The 22107-nt window shown below is 46.4% G+C and overlaps 1 protein-coding gene across 6 annotated transcripts in view; it reads left to right on the top strand.

Moving 5' to 3' along the window:
- Mdr49 (Multi drug resistance 49) overlaps positions 1 to 22107 on the top strand; it is a 66708-nt gene that overhangs the window by 13657 nt on the left and 30944 nt on the right. For 4 of the 6 annotated variants that reach the window (XM_076763956.1, XM_076763958.1, XM_076763954.1 and 1 more), the window contains exons 2-5: positions 1380 to 1478; positions 1950 to 2255; positions 2313 to 2495; positions 3417 to 3663. The gene's annotated coding sequence lies outside the window, so the exon portion shown is untranslated. Of the gene's footprint in view, positions 1 to 1379; positions 1479 to 1949; positions 2256 to 2312; positions 2496 to 3416; positions 3664 to 13356; positions 13513 to 15467; positions 15839 to 22107 lie in introns of those variants that run through there. The other 2 variants (XM_076763962.1, XM_076763957.1) reach the window with 1 other exon arrangement.

Raw genomic sequence — 22107 nt, 5'->3', positions numbered from 1 at the left:
TAATAATTGTCCGCGACCCGAAATTTCGACGACGACTTCACGAAATCGGTGCTGTGGACATTTCGCTTGCCTCCTCGGAGTCTTCGACGTTGCTGTTCTAACCGGAAGTGTGTTGTTGCTTCATCGTTGCACAATCAATTCAGTTTTTTCATTCTAGTAATGCGTGTAAACATTCGGATAAGATTAACGCTGATTGCAACGAGTCTTTTTCTAGATTGTTGATTAGCTTTCATTGTGCACTCGTGAAGGTACTTGGAAATATTGCGTGATAATCGAGTGCTTCGGTTCTTAGTATTTCAATTGGAAAATTATTGGTTCTCCTTCTGTTTTCGATGCAATTTGTGATTCCGCGAAGACGTTATTTTCGAAAGAAAATAATCCAGACTCCCGAGAACTCCAAAATCTCGCGTAACAAAATTAATTCCGGAAGTTTCGGAGCCTCGAAAGACAGAGAGTCGCGTTTCCTCGGAGCAATCTTCTCGATCGCGACGTATTTTCGAAAGATAAGAGTCCCAAATACTCGACGGTGCGATTAAAAGAAGAGGGGCAAAGTTCTGATTAAAAACGGGTGGTTCCGTCTCGTTAGGAGGCTAAATGGTCCCCGATAGAGGCGAGTGTTTGAAAATTCCAGTTCCACGGGCTCCGGTTTCCCCCAAAAAGAAGGTCTTCGCGGAGCTCTTTGAAAGATTCTCGATGTCTAGACGCACCTCCATCGTGTATTTCAGCGGCCCGAGGCACCGTCGGAGTTCCTCCACGCTCGTAGGAAAAACAGAAATTCGCTCGAGCTGGTGCACCAAAACTCCATTTCCTTTTTTCTTCGTTCCTGTCGCCCGTCGCGCTAGGGAAAGTTTCGAACACAGCCTCGAGGTGGCAAGCAACGGGATTTCGCATGATTGATACCGACAATCGCGTCGCGACGCCGCGAATATGACCCACCTCGAATAAAATTTGCGAACAACGCCTTGGGAAGACGTTCAAAATTTTAAATTTATTTCAAATTTTCAAACCTTAAAGAAAACACTTGATTTTCGATCGAGACCTTTAAAATCAGTTTCAATTAATTTATAGCGACTACCAGCACCGTCCAGAAAGGGTCAATTGGGGTTTCGGGTTCTAAACGTTTCGTAATGGATTCGTTTCCAACGAAAAATATGTACATGGGGAAGCGTTAATCAGTCGGTGATCTTTAAATTGAGCAAAGTCACGTTCCTACGTTTGAGAACGCATTCGCGGCACTTAACGCCTCGCGTCCCGAGCGTCAGAACGCGGGTGTCACGTTTTGGAGATTGGAAGTTTACGTTCGCGATGATAAATATTGCGTAAAAGCAATATTTCGCGTATTACGGTTTATTGATACTGGAATTCTTCTGTTTATGTAGGTTTTCGAGCTCGTTAATGGCTACCAGGGTCAGCAGCTAGAGGCCGTTTAGCGAAGTTTCAAGCTGCTAGCGTGATAACACAGCCCGTACCCGATGAGTGTGAGTACGAATCGACCGTTATGCGCCAGTTTTCGCCTCGGAATTTTCTGATGTACCAGTTTCGCGTTGACAGTTCGCTAGGACCTGGCAGCGTTTTTAATCTGAAAGTTTCGGTTGTTCGCGACGTTTATGCACGCTGCGATCGGTTTGTTCCCGTTTGTCGGAAAAACGCGATCGATTCTTGGATCGTAACGCGCCACGTGCGCGCGTCATCTCGCGAGCCGAGTCTCCGGATCGAATTAAAGCGGTTCGTCGAATTAAGTCCAATAAAACGCCCTGCTAGGTTCTGCGTCCGAGGCGCGCTCATTTAGCCTCGGTTAAATGATCGGATTCAGAGACGCCGCGCGGCTCGCATAAACGGCACATAAATTAATTAGAACGACCGTAACGATTCCCGAGCGATTACGTCAGACGACGGCAGCGTCGAACGTTTCGAAATAAAAAAACGGATTAAACCGATGTTTCAAACAGGTTAGATCGACGAGCGGCCACATGGTGAAGCAGAGGAGGTTCATTGGAAACACCAACAACAAGATGATCAATATACGAGAATACTTATAGACGGTTTAGGGAAAAGGAATATTCCGTTGAAGGGAGTTTCGAGAGTCGAGGAATTCTGCGAAGCTTTGTTGCGCGAAGCGTCTTCGTCGCAGCGATCGTTAAACGAACGATTCACGGGGATCGATTACAGAGGACGACTGGCCGAGCTATGGTCAGTTCGCGAACCGATCTCCTCTTTCACGTAGACCACGAGGGATGTTCGATTTCCACGCGCAGGTGAGTCTCACGCTCGACGATGTTCGTACGGTTCGTTTCACGTCGTCGATCTTTCAGATTCGATGTGTCCAGAGTTCGTTCCAGGCCCGATCTTAGAGAGCTTTTGACGGAAGGGTGTTGAGAACAGGGACGTCTGCTCCGCGCGGGAGATGCGTATTCTTTGCAATACGGCCAGAGATTAATCGATGCAGCTTTGAGCTCGCGCGTCGAGAGCCAGCGAGACCGCACTTCGACGGACAGGTACATCCAGCAAGAGACTTTCTAAACTGCACGACGGAGACGTTGAGAAAGAGGGATTGGATTTTTCTCGATTCCTCGCGGCACGTAATCGCTAATCGCGGTGAAAGCAGTCGCTGCCCGACCGATTATGGTTACGACAATCGTCCTCGCGCGATCGCCGCGGCGCCATCGTCAATTTACAAACGCTCGTTTCCGCGTGTACTTTTACGGGGGTGTCGATTATTCGTCTCCGTTGCGGAAGTGACAAGTCTCTGCTTTTTTTCTAACTGTTTTGGTTAATAATACGTAGGGATCTATATAACGGGCACAGAGTTAGTCTTTGAAGAAGATTTGTTGGGTGTTTTCTAGGTAGGTTGAATCTTGTATACATTACTAATAACGAGAAACGTTAGAAAGACTGATAAGTAGAATAATTTATATGATAGGTGGGATTTTCACGAATTTTCATTATTTATCCTCGGTATCTTCGATTTCGGATCGTGGTGGAAATCGTGGCCTCTTGGACCAGTGGAGATTTCAGCTGAAAAATGGATATTCGAAACGGGGAAAATCGCGAGAAGATAGGCTAAGAATATATTCGTTCGTATTTCACGCGCCGTGATGCTATCGCGTTCTGTTGCAATATGTGTTCGGGGCAAATGGCGAGAGACCTTCCTCTAAATGTTGCTTAACGTCGAGCTTAGTTGAGGGCAGTTTGTCATCGTTTAGCGACAACTCTGTTTCAACTTGCAAGCGTCACTGCCATCGTGGCATCGTCTAGATTCCCATCTGATAAATTGCTGGATATTTTTAGCGAGACATCTGTGTTTCAAAATACTTCGCGACTTCTCTATCAATTATCACCAGAATTGGTCAAACTTTTATTTGGATAGACGTGCAGAGTGTTTCAGAGTTTCACTAATAGAGAATTTCTTTTTGCAGGTTTTTTTTTTAGGTTTTCAGCACTTATAGTATTCGCAAAGCGATAGTGGACAAGCCAAAGTAAACCAGTGATATTTTTTACGCAGTATTTCTCTTCCACGAATGAGAAAAAGAGCGAGAGGGACCGCTTGAAAGGGAAAAAGAAAGAGAGAAATTATCGAACGAATCTGTATATCATAAGAGAAATTTTGTATCGTTGCGTTTCCTACTACTCGACAGCCGACATCGGCAGATTTTCTTCAACATGGTAAGTAGGAGACTAGTTTTCGCGTCAGAGACGGGCGAAGATTTAACTCGAACGATCGATAATCGATAAACACCAACGCGAATCCGTAAATTCAAATTTGCATTCTGTCATTTTATTTAACGAGTGTTTATGTTTTATTCGTCGTTCGAAATTTTTATCTGGACAACAGTTTTCTCAATCTCTGTCGCGCGTAAATATCGCTTTGCAAAACGCAGAGAAAACCCGTTCAGTGTTTTTGAAACGCTTGTCAAGAGCGGGGAACGATGCAAAAATGTTGCGAAAAAGAGCATTAATCACCCGAAAAAATGTCACGTGGCTTCCGTTGCAGCACACAATTGATATCAATGCGGACGCAGTTGGCAATTACGCGAACGTTTCGTGACGAATTGAGGCCGACCCATCCCCGAACTATCGCTATTAATTATAATTAACGAACCCGACTCGTGTCGATTCGATTTCAAACGTTCCTCTGTTCACGATACCGTAGTTTAGATATTTTTGCGAGCCTCCCACGTCAACGAGTATTCAAAAATAAAACTGCGACTCTTGCGTAAGTGGAATGGTCGGATCAAGGAGCGATTCCTTGGTTGTAGTTGCAATTCGAATTCAATATGGCGTGAAAGAGAGACGCAGAGAGACGGAGAGGGAGAGTCGAGGGAGTCGAGCAAGTCAGTTGCGGTTTCTAAATGGATCTTCCGGATGACACGAGCCCCGCTCGTGAAACTTATGTACACGTACATAGCGCGTTCACGATCCGCCAGTGCTTCTGGCTGATTCATTGGTTAATTTGAGCGACCACGGAATTCCGGCGTGAATTCCACACGTTCCCGGAGCACAACGTCTTATCTAGCTCGCCATCGAGAAAGTTATAGTTATTAGAATAGCCTGGAGGCGGCGGATAATTGAGTTTCGTTGTTGTTAGCGATCGACCAGGAAGAAGTTTGATACTCTGCGAGCCTCTGGTTCGAGCGGTTTGTTGTTTCGTCGAAGGGAAACCGGTCGTTCGCCGTGATTCCCCTTTGAAGCTGCGTGAAATGATTGATATCGTTATGAATCGAAGGAGAACCACGAACGAGCGGTTCGACGCGCCGCAAGAACGGCGTCCCTATCGATCCCGATGGATCTGTCGCGTCGAAGTCTCGGGACTTCCGTCGTTATTAGTCGACGCTTCCGCTCTCGCAGGCTCCGTCTACGCGACGCGAAGATTCATCGTACCGAAATAACTCCGAGATCCGTCCAAACTTTTCTATTACTCACCGTTCGGGAATAGCAAACGTCAAAATATCGCGTTATTTTTGCCGAAGATCGATATCCCGGCTTCCGCGTAGGCACTGAAAGGATTAAGAGCGTCGAAAACACGCCAGCGATCGTTCCTTTATTAAAACGGCGCAATTAGCAACTGCGGTATTAGCGCGATAGCACTTCCAACCGACGAATGAAAAGTTTGACGGCCAATGAACCGCAACGCGAGCATAACCGCGGAACATCTGCAGGCGCGGGGTTGTTTTGCACGTGGTCGTAACTGGCTCGTTGCAGGAACGTCGAAATGATATTCCAACGTAAACACGGTTTATATTCCACGGCCCCGGGCAACGGATACGTTGCTCGATTCAAGATAAAATATCTAATTAACGTAGTTAACATCACGTCCAGTTTCCCGGAACCATGTTCCACGGACGATGTTGCGCGCGTTCGCTGTTTATTCTTCCACGAAAGAATCGGACGGTGTTTATTTCTTCGCTGTTTAGGGAACGTCGTGGAAAGACCGCGGGGACAATAAACGCGGAGGGAAAACGAGGTCGGGGCCCCGATTCGAAAGGCAAACGAAGCCGAGAGCGGGGGGAGGACCCGACCACGTGGAAAACTGGCGCGCGTCAGCGGTTTTCCATATCTCTCTGCCAGTCGCCCCCGCGTTTTCCGCCCTGCGCGCGCGATTAACCCGCGCCCGACGAAGAATAATTAGCGGCGATGCGGTCCGCGAGACCGGCATTAATCGGTTCGGAAGTAATAGATGTACCCGCGGCGATTCACCCTCCAACCACCCAGCACGGGGGGGGATGGAAAAAAAGGATCGAGCTCGCGGACGCCGCGAATGGCGCCATTTAATTACGCGCGCGTCCGATTTTACGCGAGCGTGTCCGACGAAACAGTTCCACGGGCGCAGTCTGCTTTCGAACACGGGAATATTCCTGCTTGTTTTTATCCCTTTTCGCGCGTATTCTTACGATCGTGCAAAACGCGAACTAGAAACACGACACGTTTTCCGTTTCACGGTTTATCGCGCGCATTTCACTCGATCTCGCGTTTGTTCGAAACGCGGAACCGTTGCCCGTTTGTTTCCACCGGGGTGTCTGAAGTTACGATTGTTCGGGGCGCTTGGTTGAAAGGGGAATAATAGCAGGCGAACGCGTCCCCGAGGAATGTGCGCACACTTTGTGAAGTCTCGATCGAGCGTGTTAGTTTCGCGACGACGACAATAATTTTCGTCGGATGCGGGTTAAACAAGGCGGTAAAATATCGCCGACCATCAATTCGTCCGTTTTCATTGCCGCTATTTTTCACCGTTGTAATCCGTCAATAAATCCCGAAAGAAGATAAACTGCCACCGCGGTACGTTACAAAAGCGCGAGCATCGTTATAGAATCCAAAATGAAAAACTGGACATTTTTATCAACCACTCCAGACCCTTATCGATCGATTTGTCACGTATTCAACCCTTGCTATTTTTAATCCAAGAACTGCGCCGCCAGCAACCGATCGCCGGGCTGCGCGTTCGCTGCCTTGCATTCCCTATCGGCGGCACTAATTATTACTTGTTAATTGCCGCGGCCCCCCAACTAGACGAACAGGGATACTCGCGCGTGTCGTGGGCAGAGTCTAATCGAACTTTCCAAGTAAGATCAGCCGCGGGGTGGCAATAAAACAACTTTGTCGATCGAAGTGCTCACCGATTTTATAATAAAACGACTCTTGGGATCGGAATGCTCGCCGAGGCTCGAGCAGTGAACGAATGTTCATGGAAATTAGGATCGAATACACTCGTTAAAGAAATAAAATTTATCGGGAGTGATTCGAATATTAATTTTGAAAATATCCAAAGAGAAGAGCTCGTACTCTTACGGGGCGATATACAGGGTGTAAATAGGGGTTGTTTGCACTTTGAAACATTAAAATCCTCCTATCTGTTTGGGAGTTACGATGTTTGAAAGATACGCATGAAATTTCGGGGAACCATTTCTGACCTCATATTATGTTTTCGGAAAGGAATTTTTTTCTCGAAAATGCGTAGGATTCCGGGTATATGTCTAATAACCAAAAATGATTATAATTGACCCTTGTAACTATATATAATTTTTTTAGTATGATTTGACATTTTTTAATTTCATCTAAAAATTTCACACCTTCTCGAATTTTTTTCTCGAAAGTGGATAGGATTTTAGGGGTATATGTAATGACCAAAAATGATCGTAATTGATCCCCGCAACCGAAAATAATTTTTCCAGAATGATTTGAAATTTTTTAATTTCACCGAAAAATTGGCGAAATTAAACAATGGTTCTCACTCAGGTTGAGAAACTCTACTTAGTAACAGAATCGACAGAGGGTAAGAAAACACTCGTAAAGGAGTCGCCATTCTTTAAGCAGCGAGTAATATCGTTCGTAGAACTCTCATTGGTGTCTGTTTTCCTTTATCCCGAATAATTTACGTCATCGTTCTATTCGCGATCTATTTATTCGCGCGTGTTTGTGTTTCCACGTTGTTGCTCGGCATCCGGCTGCGTCAAACAGTAACAAAACACGGACCGCGTTGTTTTTGTTTAATTTATTCTATTATCGTATCAGGTATTCGAGCGTCGGTGTGCGTCCGCGCACGTAGAATGGGAAAATTACAGAGCCCGCGATAGTTTGCTCGATAAATTTTTCGGGGTCAACCACGAGACCGGTGGCGATACAGCCGAGCGAATCTCGTTGTTCGGTCTATTTCTGATTTACTCGAGCACGGTTTACGAAATCCTCGCTGAAAACGTACTCGGCCGTATTTTCGGAAGCATCGAGTTTATTTAATGGAGAGGAAACACAGACGTTGCTCCCTCCTCGCCACCCACCGACTATCCTACGTGTACGAGCCTCGACGATGCAATTACCGTGCGTCATGAATGGTTTCCCTATTTCTTTATGCGACACGCAAACTTTCGGAATACTTCACTGTCGATTATAGCCATTTCCAAGGTTCCCAATCGCGGAGCTCTCTCAGGTTTAGCTTTAAGATTCCACTCGTAGGGTCCACGGTAATTAATAAAACGGTGCAACGTTTGCAATAATCCATGGTTGACCGCGAATTGCGCAACGTCGATTTTCCCATCGGAGGATGGCGGATTTTTTCCACGAATCAGCGCGATCCCCGGTCGAACAGTGTCAATGGGAACTCGACCCGAGACGGATCGCCAGCGTTCAATCGATCTGAACTGGACGCGCGCGACGCGTAGTCAAGTGTCATGATTTCATTTCGTCGCGGAATGCGCTCAGGGTTCGATCGCGGCTCGAAGATGTGTCGGATGTCATCGATAGAAGAACCGTCGTCGAGTTCGAGGTCCCGAGGTCGAGTTTCGACGGCTGATCGTTCAAGAATGGCTACGCGACGGACGTCGGGGCCGCCTCGGATTTCTATTTTTGTCTACGTCGACGTCGACGGTGCCGTGCGTTGACTTCGTTTGAATAATTCACGCTGATTACCCCCTCGGAATCGTTTTAAACGCACCGATGTCCTCGCGAGCGATCGATACGACGGCTTCTTCGACGGATCGATCAAAATGGCGCTGACGTTTCACGGTCGATCGTCTCTTACGAGCCACAGAATTTTCTGCAAAAATAAGAATAAAATATTCACAAACCTACCGGTGGCGAAACGAGAAAAATATATTTGAAACCGTATAAAATTTTGTGTACGTATATTTTATTTTATATTCCTGAAGTTGTAAAATTTGACGCAGCGTAAAATATTCTGACAAACCAAACGCCAAAAGTTTCAAATAAACTAGTACGATTGCCATTTTGAAAGGAACTCTCGTCACCTTTGACAGCAAGGGAGCCTCGAGAGCGCATCGTCGCTGTTAGGGGGTTAAAAAAATTCCCCGGCGATTCTCCGTTTTCCCTCGCGAGGAATTAAACGAGCGTGGAACGCGATGCGCGTCTTTGAAACGACGGAGCGTGAAAAATTGTTCGACCCCCGTTCCTCCGCGTCGCGTTTCCGCCCCTGCGCCTTTCCAGTGTTCTCGACCGAGTCCCGAGGGCTGTTTTGTTTCTCGTTTTCGCCTCCTGGCGAACTCTTTTCGAAGACTCCGGCGCGCTGAATCGCGTTAACCCTCGCCTCGCGATTTATGGGCGACCTGTACAGCCCGCGGGTAAAAACCGTAACAAAAACAAGAAAACAGGGAACCCAAACGAGGGACAGGGGTTGTCTCTTGAAAATAAAATCGAATGTAAAACAGCGGACGGGGAGACTCATAATTTCTCTGCGACGATTCCCAATTCACGCTACAAATTAATGGCGGTGCGGGAGAAAATACTATTTTTTTTAAAATTGTACCTCGGAAGCTGTAGTCGATTTTCTTGGAATATCCTTCCTTAAATTCGCGCGACGCGCACGCAATTTGCGGGGACGCTAATTGGAAAGAGTGGTCGGTCCGCGGATGAAAATTTCTGGCCGGGATTTCGATTTCGTTTGCCAGGGGGGGGGGAGGCGCGTTTCGTGACCCGGTTGCTCGCAGGAACTTTTAGCGTTCTGCTCGTACTTACTATTAAGCCGCATAAGTAGAAACTCCCGGCGAGCCTTTTCGAGTCTGAGATTGAAATTCTGAAACATTGAAACCACCGTAACGAGCTGCAGGGGTCGTGAAAAATAATAACCGCCGTGGATGTTTGGCTTTCGCGTTGCGTTTTCGCGGCGGAGAGAGAATGCATTATTTTTCTGCTGAAAAAAAGGAACGACTCTCGAGTTCTCGTAGTCATACAAATCTTGTTATTAAATTCGAATCGAGTATCGTTACGATTCGCGTAGAAACGTTTTATCGACCGAGTAAAAAGGAATGGAAAATGGCAACATTGATTCAGCGTTAATTAATGTGGCCATAAATAACGAGCGTCCCCGCGGTAAATCGCGATTATTAATGGCCGAATCGGCGTTATATAAATTACGAGCGTCAGTCACAGTTTCGAGCAATCTTCCGAAGCGATTACAAATTATCCTATTGTACTGGCAGCACGCGACCATTCGCGGTGGACGGTCGTTTCAATCGGACCGTGAAACTAGTTTTCCGCGATTGAAAGAAAAGGGACGGAGGCGCTCGAGTGCCCGTAAGTCTCCGCGAATCGTCGTGGAGGCGGTATCTTATCGCTCGTTTTTCAACGGGGTACAAACAGGGAGATATTAAAATCGTAATTTCCGCAAGTCCCGCCGTTTCGCCGCGATATTCCGTCGCTTTTATCTTTTTCCAGCGTCGTAGCCTTTCGGTCCGAGAGAATTTCCACCGGGGGGTTTCCGACCGGTTCTCGTTAAATGGACTGCTCAGGGTGTTGTACAGGGTCTCGTCCGCTCTCGCGTGCACGGCCCCAGCCCGGAGAAAATATTCCCCAGGAAATGGAGGGCCAAAGAACGCCGAGGCTGCGGTGCTCGGAAGCAAAACGTAGATTAAGGCGGCGAGGAAAGGGGAAGGGCTTGCTCGGGACGTTGCATCTTGATGTTATTAAGCGATCCTTGCTACAAACACTCGCCCTATCTTCCCAGATAGTCCTCGCCAGCCTTCTTTTATTCGCCATTCGACGTTCTGCCCCTCTTTCCACCCTCGAAATTATCTGTATAATAATCTGTATAATTTTGTTTAGTATTGAATCGGACCCCATCTTCGTGCGTTAATATTTTACGAATCATCTGTTCGTCGTTCGATGCTCTTTCGTTGTTTCTTAATCTACGTCTCGGTTTCTGTTCGTGGAAGCTCCGTCGGAGTTTCTATTCTCGGACTCGCGCAAAGCGTCGGGAGGGTTCGAATCCAGAATCTGGAATAGGAAAATGCTCCGCGCGGAAACGCAGGAACGCCGTATTTTGGTCCCCGCGTGCTCGCCACCAATTTTCGGGTGATTCGAACTCCATTGCGCGGCCACGATCTTCTCGAATGGATTCCAATTAAAATGGCTGTCCGGGGCACATGTACGGCTTGAGCGTCGGAGACGGTTCAAAGGGGGTTCAGAGGTTGTCGGAGTGCTTTCATAACTGTTAATAGGAAACAATTGCCGTCTCGATTAAATTCCACTGAACTATTACGGGCGTCCGGAGAGACGCGAGGGACGGTTCGGGTCTTCTAGTTTCGAGGTGACTGGCCTTTCTCGCATTTGCGTCTCCGGGATTCCCCCCTCCGGTTGCTCCCTAGTTTTCCATTCTGATTCCTGGCACTACCGTGTATTACGGTAACGATCAACTGGCCTTTCGAGACGATTTCGTACCCTGGGCCATGATTTCTGTCCTCCCACGTACGCGAAACACGTGGCCATTTTTATCGAAAGCAATCACGTTCTTTTAATTGGAATATAAGTTCGTATGGTTGCAAATTAGATTTACGAGCTCTGTAACTTTATTAGAATAGAATATTGGTCTCGTTAGCCTCGAAGAAGACGTTGAAAGTGTAGATTGTGTGCGAAGCGTACACTTTCGTCTAAATATGCGAGGCGCGCAAACGTGTCGGGTGTCCTATCGTTTCGTCCAGCGCTACAGCGCTCGATCGTTAGGATCAAGTCTTCCGCTCCTCCACTTCCGGGATCACTGACAGATTGTTCAGTCTACGGTCTCATAAGCGTCGTTTACTCACCGGTGGTTAATTGCCGTTGGTTGGAGGTCTTGTTCGCTAGCCGATTATCCTCGTCGGCTGGTTTACGCAGCTTTATTAGTCGACGGTTATCCGCATTGGTGCAGGAGTATCATAGCGTCAAGGTAGTTGCCATTATCACCGATTCTCGAGTCATCTGGAAATTGATGCAATTTCGTATGGGTTTGATTTATTTAAAAAAATTTCAAATCGTCCTAAAAAAATTATTTTCAGTCGCAGGGGTCCATTACAATCATTTTTGGTGAATAGATATACCCCCGAATTCCTACGCACTTTCGAGAAAAAAATTCAGTAGGCGCCTAAAGTTTTCGGCGAAAATGGAAGGTTTCAAATCGTCCTAAAAAAATTATTGTCAGTTGCAGGGGTCCATTACAATCATTTTTGGTGAATAGATATACCCCCGAAATCCTACGCACTTTCGAGAAAAAAATTCTTTACCGAAAATATGGCGTCTGGGCCAGAAATGTTTCCAAATGTGGCCAAAAATGACGACGTTTCTCGTCGCGAAGGAGCTTTTAATCCGCGGCGTCTTGTTTGGAGCGTCCTTGTAAAATTCCCTGGCATCGAAAATGGGTCAGTGTGCCTACCGCGACGCTGAGGTCGATCTCGTTGCAGCTGATGTATCTGCATTCTGCAGTGGCCGAAATCGCGACGCGTCCACACAGTCGACGAGACGGCGAACAATCAATGGCGGCGTACTCCGTAAAATTTTACTCGCGAAAAACGAACGAAAGACTCTACATTCGTTTCAGATTCGTTCGTAAATCTCGAAAATTGACACTCTGAGTGGTTGTTGTGTGTTTTTGACCGTGGACTTCCTTTGTCAGCAGAACCCATAACCGATACCGCGATTTTTATCGCGAATTCCTCTAATCAAAGGCAAGCTGATCTCCCGGCCGTTTCGTATCGCGTCTACCGTAGATATCGCCGTGGGAGCCTGATCCAAAGGTCATTCTCGACGTAACCAGACCTGCAGTTTTGTTCATCGATATACCAGCCAGTCGTTATCTGCGACATTAGACTTAGCAATCCAAAATCAGCGTGAAATAAATAAGCTTATCTTGATTTCCCGGAAGATCTATCGCTCGGCAAGTTTGGCCAATCTCTGTCCCGAACCTCGACCAATATCCAAGGCACCGCCGTGATCGGTACGAATATTAGGGGAGGAAGTTTTCCCAGGGATTTGGAAGGAGTTAGGTTCGATAAAGGAGCGATTTAATCTGGCCGGAAACCGGTGTCTGATAAATCGGTCGGATTATATCCATTCATCAGAGAGCCAGCGGCAGTCTGTTTGTACGCGATGCGCTCCAGCAACCCACATTTATCTCGTGCCAAGCCTGCGCTTTCGTATTTACGGTTCGCAGGGGCCGTCTATCCGGCCGCGGACGTCAGTCTTCCCTCAGAATGTTTGCTACTTTTGTTTTGTCCGGTGTCGCGATCGATCGCCGGATATCGGGTCCCCGCGTGCAACCGAAACGGATCGACGGCTGAACTCGGCGCGTCTAAAGATAAAAGATTGTTTGGCAACGAGCACCGTTTTGGCGCTCGTCAAGATGGAAAATAACATGGCGACGGACGGTTCCGCGGGACGCGAGCGTCAGAGGGTCTCGAAGTACGTCATCGGGTCACGAAAAAGCCTCCGCGGTCCGCGTACGTCATCGTTCGATCCTCAGGGGCGTCGCGACGCCTCGGCGTGCCAGGCGGCTCGTTCCCAGAATTTCTACGATATCCGGTTAGCACCGGTTCCCGCTGGCTTGCTTCCGATCTCTGCCTATACCGTGGCGCGTCCGCTCGCTCGACGCCGTTAGCCGACGTCGCCGTCCCTTTCAGTCCGAGGGGATGAAAAAGAGGGGACACGGCGTCGTTGCGTAAGCGTCTGGACGCCGAGGCACCGTTGCGTCAGTCGTTCGAAAGCTACTAAGCATCGCGGTCCACGAAAACCCGACGAGAGAAACCGGTGCTCGCAGCAGCCGTGAGTTTGTCGCAAACGCTCTTCCGGGATCACCCCCGAGAAGGTCCTCGAGACGGGCTTCCGGTTCGCGTCTGGGCTTCCTGTTCCGTCCTGGTGTCGCGCGCGTTCGCGAAATTTCGCCCCTCCGTGACCTTGGTACCCCGGAAATTTCAAGGTCAATGCCACCAAACGACACGCACGCGCAGCCGCGCTCTTACATCGAGCTCTTATGGTGGCGCTTCGCGTCGTTACGGGACGGTACGAGGAACGATCGAGTGACGTTTACCCGCGATCGATCGATCCCCGATCGGACCTCGGCCATTACGCAACGATCGACGCGTTTCCGTCCATGTGCAGACTATACGGGATCTTTCGCGATGTGTACTTGGCCAGTGATTGGAACCGGATGTAAAGCACGACGATGGGAGTTCGAGTGAACACGTGGCCCGTTTGACCTTGCCCTCGAGTTATGGCAGCCTCTGTGCTCCGAATTTCTAACCTTCGCTTCGAGGTCTTGGGAGGTTCGGGGTCAGATTTAGAGAGGGTCTGGGTTATTTTTTCTGTTTGCTCTGTGTTTATGAAAACTGGGACGATCAGGGCACGTGTTTTATTTTATATTGTTCGTTCTATTTGTTACTCATTGCGATGTACACGATAACTTTGCAAAGGTTTGCTCCAGGGAACGGAGGAGATCGTATTCAACCGTTATTTCATCCGTTTTTGTCGCAAAATGTCGCGGATCTCGAAGCAACGATGGCAAAACCTTTCCACTTGGATGCGGAGTGTCGTGCGGTACTTAGAAACATGTGCAACCATGAGATAGTTTGCAGTTTTTTGGAAGCAGCTCCGTTGCCGCAGCGGATGCAGTGGTCGGTCTCCTTTAAGGTGGCGCGTCGCTTTTCAACCTCGAATTTTTACGCGACCCGCTATCCCCGTTAAAAGGATCCGCTACTCTAGAACCCGTAAAAAACGTATTTCTTCTTGAATTTTTTACGCGAACGCTACGAACAATAGGCCCTTGAAACTTTCCATAGTTATTTACACACGTTTCGAGGGACCGTGCACTTTTTCTCGTAAAGAAATATCAATCTATTAAATAAACATGTTCCTCGAACCGCATCGTTGCAATAACTACCGTCGTCCTGTGTATTTTTAAACTTATTTTGTAAAATTGATAAACAATACTAGGATTTCTGCACTCAAAGAGAAATCAATTATTTCTGGATTACAGAGTAGAAGATCCCCTTCAATCACAGCTCCTTCGCGATCGCGTCGATCGTCTTTCCTGTAACGAGATACTCTTTGCAGAAGAGGACACGATTGAGAAACGATCAAAGCGTGTCTGTTCATTTATAAGTTTACGTACAATCTCGTTAACGGAAGAATGGTATTCCCTAGTCGTTTCTTCGATTCGCGAATCTTCGTCGAGCTTTTCACGTCGCGATCGTGACTCGCGTTCGAATTACAGATGTCTAACGACGATTGAGGAAAACGATCGCGATTTCAAGGGTGTTTCGAAACGTCCGTCGCGGTTTTCCCATTAATTTCACGTAAATAAGTTTCCTTATTTCTTAAACGAGCACGAATCAGTTTCACTCTGCAACGCATACGATCCAACTGGGTTTTTCAAACCTATTCGAGCCATTATCTCTTGGACGAGACAATCTCGTTCGTTGCATCAACGAAAATAAACGCGACACGGAAAAAGATCAACAGGGCTCTGGTTTAATGGCTCGGTTCGCGGAATCGTTTGCGCGAAGGTGGATACGGATTTCGAGACGGTGTCGATCGTTGCATCGGGTATCGATCCATCGAGGACTCGATCTCGTTTCGTGGAATAGCTTGCAATTATCGAATGTGACGCGGTACGGGTGCTACGACCGAGAACGAGGAAGCCCAGCCGCATGTAAACTTGGGGAGCCGGCCTTATCGCGCCTTGTCACCTCGAGCGTATAAAAGACAAGCTCTTTCGACAGGTAGCTTCAGTAATTCGTACAAGCGCAAAGACGCCGGCTTCTGGAACCGCTCTCCCCCGCCCGTCGTCGCGTGTGAACCCGTCGACGAGCGACGATCTTTTGGTGATTCGCGAGACGATCGTCGTGATCTTTGTCCTCGACCCTGCGGAACATCGGAATCCTCGTCCAACGGTACATCCGGTTCGTCGTCCATAGCAAATCTCGGTTCGTGCACGACCGTCGGGGAAACGCGTGCACTGTCAGCCCGCATAGTGACGCCTAGTGAAGTCGCGAGGGACACTTATGAAGGGGTCCGTCAACGCACCGAGGCCCATCGTTGATCAGAACAGATATATTTGGGATAACGATTGGAAGCAGTAGACGCGGACAAGGTACGTGGACGCCTGGAAAATTTGGTTCTGCCAAATACCCACGGATTCCAGTCTGTCGATCTTGACACACTTTCCAGGGGATCGATTGGTCCCTTCTTTTCGGGGCTGCAAACGCTGGGCTCGAATGGAACGGTGCATATCAACCCTTTCGGGCACCCTAGCAAGAGTCTGTACGAATTTTTAATTGTAATCGATTGGTACATGCTAAAGAATTTAATTACGAGCTTGAATTCTATCGAAAGAATTTTTCTAAACCTCAGCGAGACAGTATTAATTTGTGCTCAGATATTAATGGATCTAATAACGTTCTGACATACTTCTGACTAAAATATGCATTATGCAAACTATACATTTTAAAACCCACCTAATGGCGAAACAAATTTCGATCTAATCCCTTTATAGAAACATTTGCACGAACATTCGCTGTTTAATAATGGGCATGCTTGGTTTAGCTTCGTTTTAAGTCGATTAATAAACAAACAGTGCTATCGAGTCAATGCCATTGTTATAGATGCCATAACCATTTTCATCTGGTGACATTCGTTCATCCTCCCACGTCAAGATTATTAGAAATACAACGTTCGAGGATGCGTTTTTGAGATATATACGCGTTTTGCAACAATGTGTCATCTGTACACGTGTTTGTTTAATATTGATAGTGAAATATCTTCTGGTTAAGACGAGTAAATCAATATTCCTCTATTTTATCTTTCAATTGGACCCATAGTCAAAGTCTACGTTCCTCCTGTACGCGAAAGTTTCAAATAACGAGTAAAAACTAAACTCTCGTGTTCATTGTTTCGTGCAGAAAGGATCACGATCTGGATTATAAAAAATATATTTCACAGGTGGAACGAATTCACTGAAATAAAAATGGAAAATAACCTGTAGAGTGTTTTCGCTCGTCGATTATTATTCGACCGTATAAAACAGAACTTTTTCACCGATGTCGCAAGCAAATTTCGACGTTGAAAAAGTAGAAATACGCGGATGTTTTATTGCCTGAAGCAGTTTTTACATGGAGTATAGGGATCTACCATGAGTTGCCACGACGAGATAAATTTGTGTACATTCGTTGCGTGTGCTGTTTGTGTGGGTGCTAAGATATCGTCGATTCCCGGTCAGCCTGACGTTTGTCAGCGAAGCCGTGGAAACGAGGTTCACCGGGACTCGTGCGATCGGCAGAAAACGTCAAACGCACGCGATACGTCGGATAGGATGCAACAGGGAAGCCGGGTTCGCGCATCAGTTTGACCTATCGTCTCCGAACGATCTAGCCTCCGGGTTAAATCAGTTGCCTTCGATGTTCCGGACGTTGATACGGCCGGATATTAGTTATGCGCGTCTCGTACGCAGGATCGAACACGCGTTAGTCCCCGTTAACGAGCAATAATCCGAGATTCTAATAAAATATTCCGCGATTATCAGATCCAATAACTCCGTCCTGTCCGCTGTGGAATATTCGACTCTGTGATCGAAATTTTTAATCAATTGGATTTGAAATAAACCTCCTCTCCTGGTATGCGATCACTGGAGTTAGTAGTTGCAAATATTCCCGACTCCATCGACTACTTTTCTGGACAAACAGTCTGATAATCGCTGTTTAACTTTGATATAATATCTTTTTCTCTAGCACCTGTTTCTGTTTGCGTTTCGCGTGTGTTTCTCGCGTTATATTACGCGTTTCATGCTGCTCCACTCTTCCGCACGAAATCGGAGTTTAGCTTCTGGGAGCGTGTAATAACATTCGTAAAGGATACGCGTGGAACGAAATCGTTGGAATCTCGCGTCACCGTCTCGGCGCTTAATTCCATTTTCAAATGTAATCGGTTGCAAAATCTTCCCCGGCTCCTCGTTCGCGTTCTCATTGTTTAAGCCTGTCGCTTTGTCGCCGCAACCGATACATTTCGCTTATCTTGATCGACTCTCGAGCCTCGATCGTTCGATTCTTCCGATCCAACGCGCTGTAGACACCATTGCTCTCCGTCATTCGTTGGACATACGTATTCCTGTGTACGTTTCGTTCTCGAAAAAATTGCGCTGTCCATCAACTTGAAGTTTCACGCGTTTCTTGAGAAATCTTGCATAAATATTACCGACGATTGTGTCTCAGAAATCGCAAATCTAAAGCTTCGAAGGACTATACGTTTATACAGAGTGTTTGATAACTGGTGGTACCAGCGAAAGGGGGATGATTCTACATGAAAAAATAAGTCTAAAATATAGAATAAAAATTGACTTTGAATTTTCGCTGGTTACGCGTGTATTTGATCGTGTCTTGTTACAACATATCTCGCTGTAGATTGTCTCGATGGGTATTATTGCAGTTTAAGTTGATAAACAATTCCATGACACTGGAAGTGTTTATCAACATAAACTTAAATAGAGATATGTTATAACAAGACACGATGAAAAAGCCTCGCATGAAAAATTTTCATTCTATATTTTAGACTTATTTTTTTCATGTAGAATCATCCCCCGTATATTTTTGTTCGTTATTTGAATCGATAAAATCCTGTATGGTTGGGATTTGGGGGGGTTGGTAAAAATAGAGGTGACGTCGAAGCCGGTCAGCGGGTCGATTATTTTCCGTGGGACGTAGGTTCGAGAAGCATTCGAGGCATCGGGACGACTCGGACGTCGGCCAGCGTCGCGGTCGAGGAAACGCTCGGAGGCAGCGTCGGCCCCGCGGTCCGAAAATAATCTTCGGTCCGCGTATATAATGTTTATTAAGCGCGGCTGCAAACTGGCACAAGGTTCTGCCAGGATAGCCGTGTTCGTTGACCTACATGAACCGATTTTCCCGCGAATTGCCGCGTGTTCCGCGTCTGGGCCAGCGTTAATCCGCGCATTCCGTTTCTCGTTGCCGTTTAATATCGGTGAAAATGAAGTCTAACGGGCGGAGGGTGGTTCGTACCCCGCGCGCCGTTAATATCGTACCGAAATAAACTCCGTTGATGTCCGTTGGATCCACCGGCGCAAATTGGTACAGCGCCAAAATTCAGCCGTCGCTAACCGGACGGAAACATTCCGCTGGAATACGGTATCCGCGATGGAAGCTCGAAACGGCTAAGGTTCCGGGGGGGGGCCTGTCGACGCACCCACGAATATTTCCAACGCCGGATTTATGGAACACCGGGCCCCTGGTACGCCCTCGCGGAAGAAAATACGTCCGGACGCGGTTTACAGCTTTTTTTCTTCGCCCCCTCCCTGGATTTTATTGAACTTTTTGTCGCGAACGCGAGTTGTCACGGCGACGAACACGCACGCTGGCCCCCCCGACGCAACGTTATCGTCGTTTCTGCGCCAGCGTGCACCGGGCGTTTCCGTTTCCTCCGTTCTTCCTTTTTGAAACGACACCCTGTACGTATTCGTGTGCACTAATTTATCAACCCTTACGGAGAACCGTGTTTGCACGGGGTATTCCAGCGTCGAGGGTGCGACGAGGGTGACGCTGGATTGGGGAGAGTACATCGAAAGTGGAGAGTAACTTCCTTGGAGAAATCGTTTTAGGGTAAATCGAGTTTCAATGAGTGCAGTGACTTTTACTTTGGGGTAAATAGAAACGGTGATTATGACAGTTTGTCATTCTGATAGTTCCTATGGGACTCCGGTTTTATCACTGTGGCGTGATAATTGAGATCAAGAACGATTTAACGATCTATGGTAGTACGAGGACTCTAGAAGCGAGAGTAATGAATTATTTATTATAACAAATAGCTAAAGTGACTCTATTTTATTCTATATATTGTAGGATGCATCGATGACCTTGACCTTGAAAATTTCTTCCCCCAAATATCTCTCTGACACGTTGCCTTGATTCTAACACAAGCGAAACATTTGAGGTGGTCAAACTTAATTGAATTCCAATTTGGAACACTTTCAGAATTGTAAAGGATTTATTATATAAAATAATAAATTTCTATCCGACAAGGGGAGCGTCGCTAATTTATTTTCCAGTTAAATTTTATCGCGCGATCGTAAAAAATTACGCTATTCTGCTCTATTGTTTTTTGTCATCGTTGAAAAGGCAATTGTATTTCCCCACAATACTGGTTGCCTGGATACATAGGCAAAAAAACAATATACATTCGCGTTTAATGTCGTCATAATTGTCGAATCACCGCTCTGAAAAGGCGATCCACTGGCCGGGGCTCATCCACCGGGCGAACTATAATTTTAATTATGGTTTTATAGCTTTGTTTTCAACGATGTCGCGAAAGCACACAAAACTCGTACTAGAAATAAATGAAACGAACAATGAAAACACAAACAAGCGGACCGATATGGTTTCGTTATCAGCAAAAAACGTAGCTTTCCAACCATGTATTAATACATGCACGCTGGTATCGATAGACGATTTAAAAATAACCGGGGAGCCAAAGTGATTGGAATACAGAATATATATTCTCGGACACCCTAACGTTATCGGTCTCGAAGCAATCAGAAATTTCCCAGTATAATCTATCTGTAAGGTGGATTAAAATCCACTCGATGCGTCCGTATTTATTCGATTTACAAGGATGATGTAATTCCTTTTCGAGAAACATCATTTTTACGCGGAATCTACCGCGATCTTGCGACACGACGCGACACAGTGTACGAGAAATTAATACGTAACGTTATATAACGTCACCGTAGAACATTTCATCGGTCCTTATCTTAATTACAATGGCGATACAATTAATTACCAGATCGTAGATTGCAAAGTGGCGCCATATCACGATTCCTACCATTTTTCGTTATCATATTTCGATAAATAGTCGCTTATTCCGCTCGACGGTGTAATTTAATTGGAATATCTATCTTGTCGATCAAAGTGTAAATACTCGGTTCCTAAAAAAACACCCAAGATCCGTAAACAAACTTTGCAACCGTTCTTGTTTGATCTTTCAACTCGAACTTGACATAGAAATTCAAACGTCTCGTTTTACATCGTCGTAAAACCAATCTCTGCCATTAGTTGGCAACTTTTACGAGTCGTTAATTTAGCTGTGCAGTTCCAAACGTAAATACGTAAACTAATAGCAGATTGTCAGCCTTTTGGTGGGGTTTTTTAATATCAAAGTCGTTGGATAATTCTCGTTGCGGGCTGTCGGAGTCAGCAAACACACATTTCGCGGAATACTTATTATAGATCGTGTTCTTCCGCTTATCGGAACGAAACGATTCGGCGGCTGTCGTGTGTGACGCATCGCCATGGACCCCACCTGAACGGTTTTAATCAGACTACCGAGTTTATCTTTTCACAAACGATATCGTTATCACGGTACGATTCGCGTATTTGGGCTCAGTACACGTCTGCGTATTATAAATGCACGAGATCTGCAGTTCAATAATAATTAGCAAGCACTTCTCTGCGAATTACACGCGTGAAAAATTTGCAATAATCGCTTCCTACGGTATTACAGTAATCTCAGTTTCCACTGAGATTTACCGAGCATATATTTCACAAGGGACTGCCTAATGCGTTAATCTCGTATAATAATCTTATATAGTTCCCCAGCGTTATCAGATCTCGTCCGTACTGTCATGTACGAAATGTAACTCGAACAAATTTAGACCAGATTTCGATGACTCGGCTCGATGATTGTTCCCAGATTTCGTAAGCGTAAATATTATCTTCCACTTATTGACTCTGTTCACTTATAGTCTACATAAATCATCGTTACACCGACTATTTGAATCTGCAAATAGAATATTATTATTTTCTGGATGTTTCTAAACAGCCACTAAATTTTATCGAGATTCGAGGATGACCACGACACGCGAAGTATCGCGATCGAGATTCTGCTCGAGTCTCCGCGTTCAATTATCGTTCCCCGTGATCTGAGATTCTCGTTTCTGTTTCGTTTTTATAATTCACCGGGTCGCTCGGGGCGCAAAAATTGGACGGGATCGCAGGCGGGGGGCGGCGGATTTTCGAAAGCCGTAAACCGCGATTGGAAATCGTGCGTGATTGTTCGCCGCGGGCGAGTAAGCGCTCGCTTTCGGATCAACCGGAAAACTTTCGTAGCTTTCGAGCTTTTCCTCCGGTACATTTTTCGCTGCCTCGATCGCTTCGGTGGATTCCGTCGTTTCGTAATAGAAAATTGTTAACCTTCGTTCGAAAGAATCTTCTCTAACACTAGGTACACGGACACTCGTTTTTCTTTTAATTAGAGTACACGTCCATATCGTTACATCAATTCAATTCAACAGAAATTGCTAACAACGTTAAGTTTAGAATCTATACAACAACAGTATTTAAATTTCGAGGTTCCCAACGA

Source organism: Colletes latitarsis, chromosome 4 (assembly GCF_051014445.1).
Source record: "Colletes latitarsis isolate SP2378_abdomen chromosome 4, iyColLati1, whole genome shotgun sequence".
Taxonomy (NCBI): domain Eukaryota; kingdom Metazoa; phylum Arthropoda; class Insecta; order Hymenoptera; family Colletidae; genus Colletes; species Colletes latitarsis.
The sequence above is the reverse complement of the archived record's forward strand: the minus strand, read 5'-3'. Positions and strand labels throughout refer to the sequence as shown.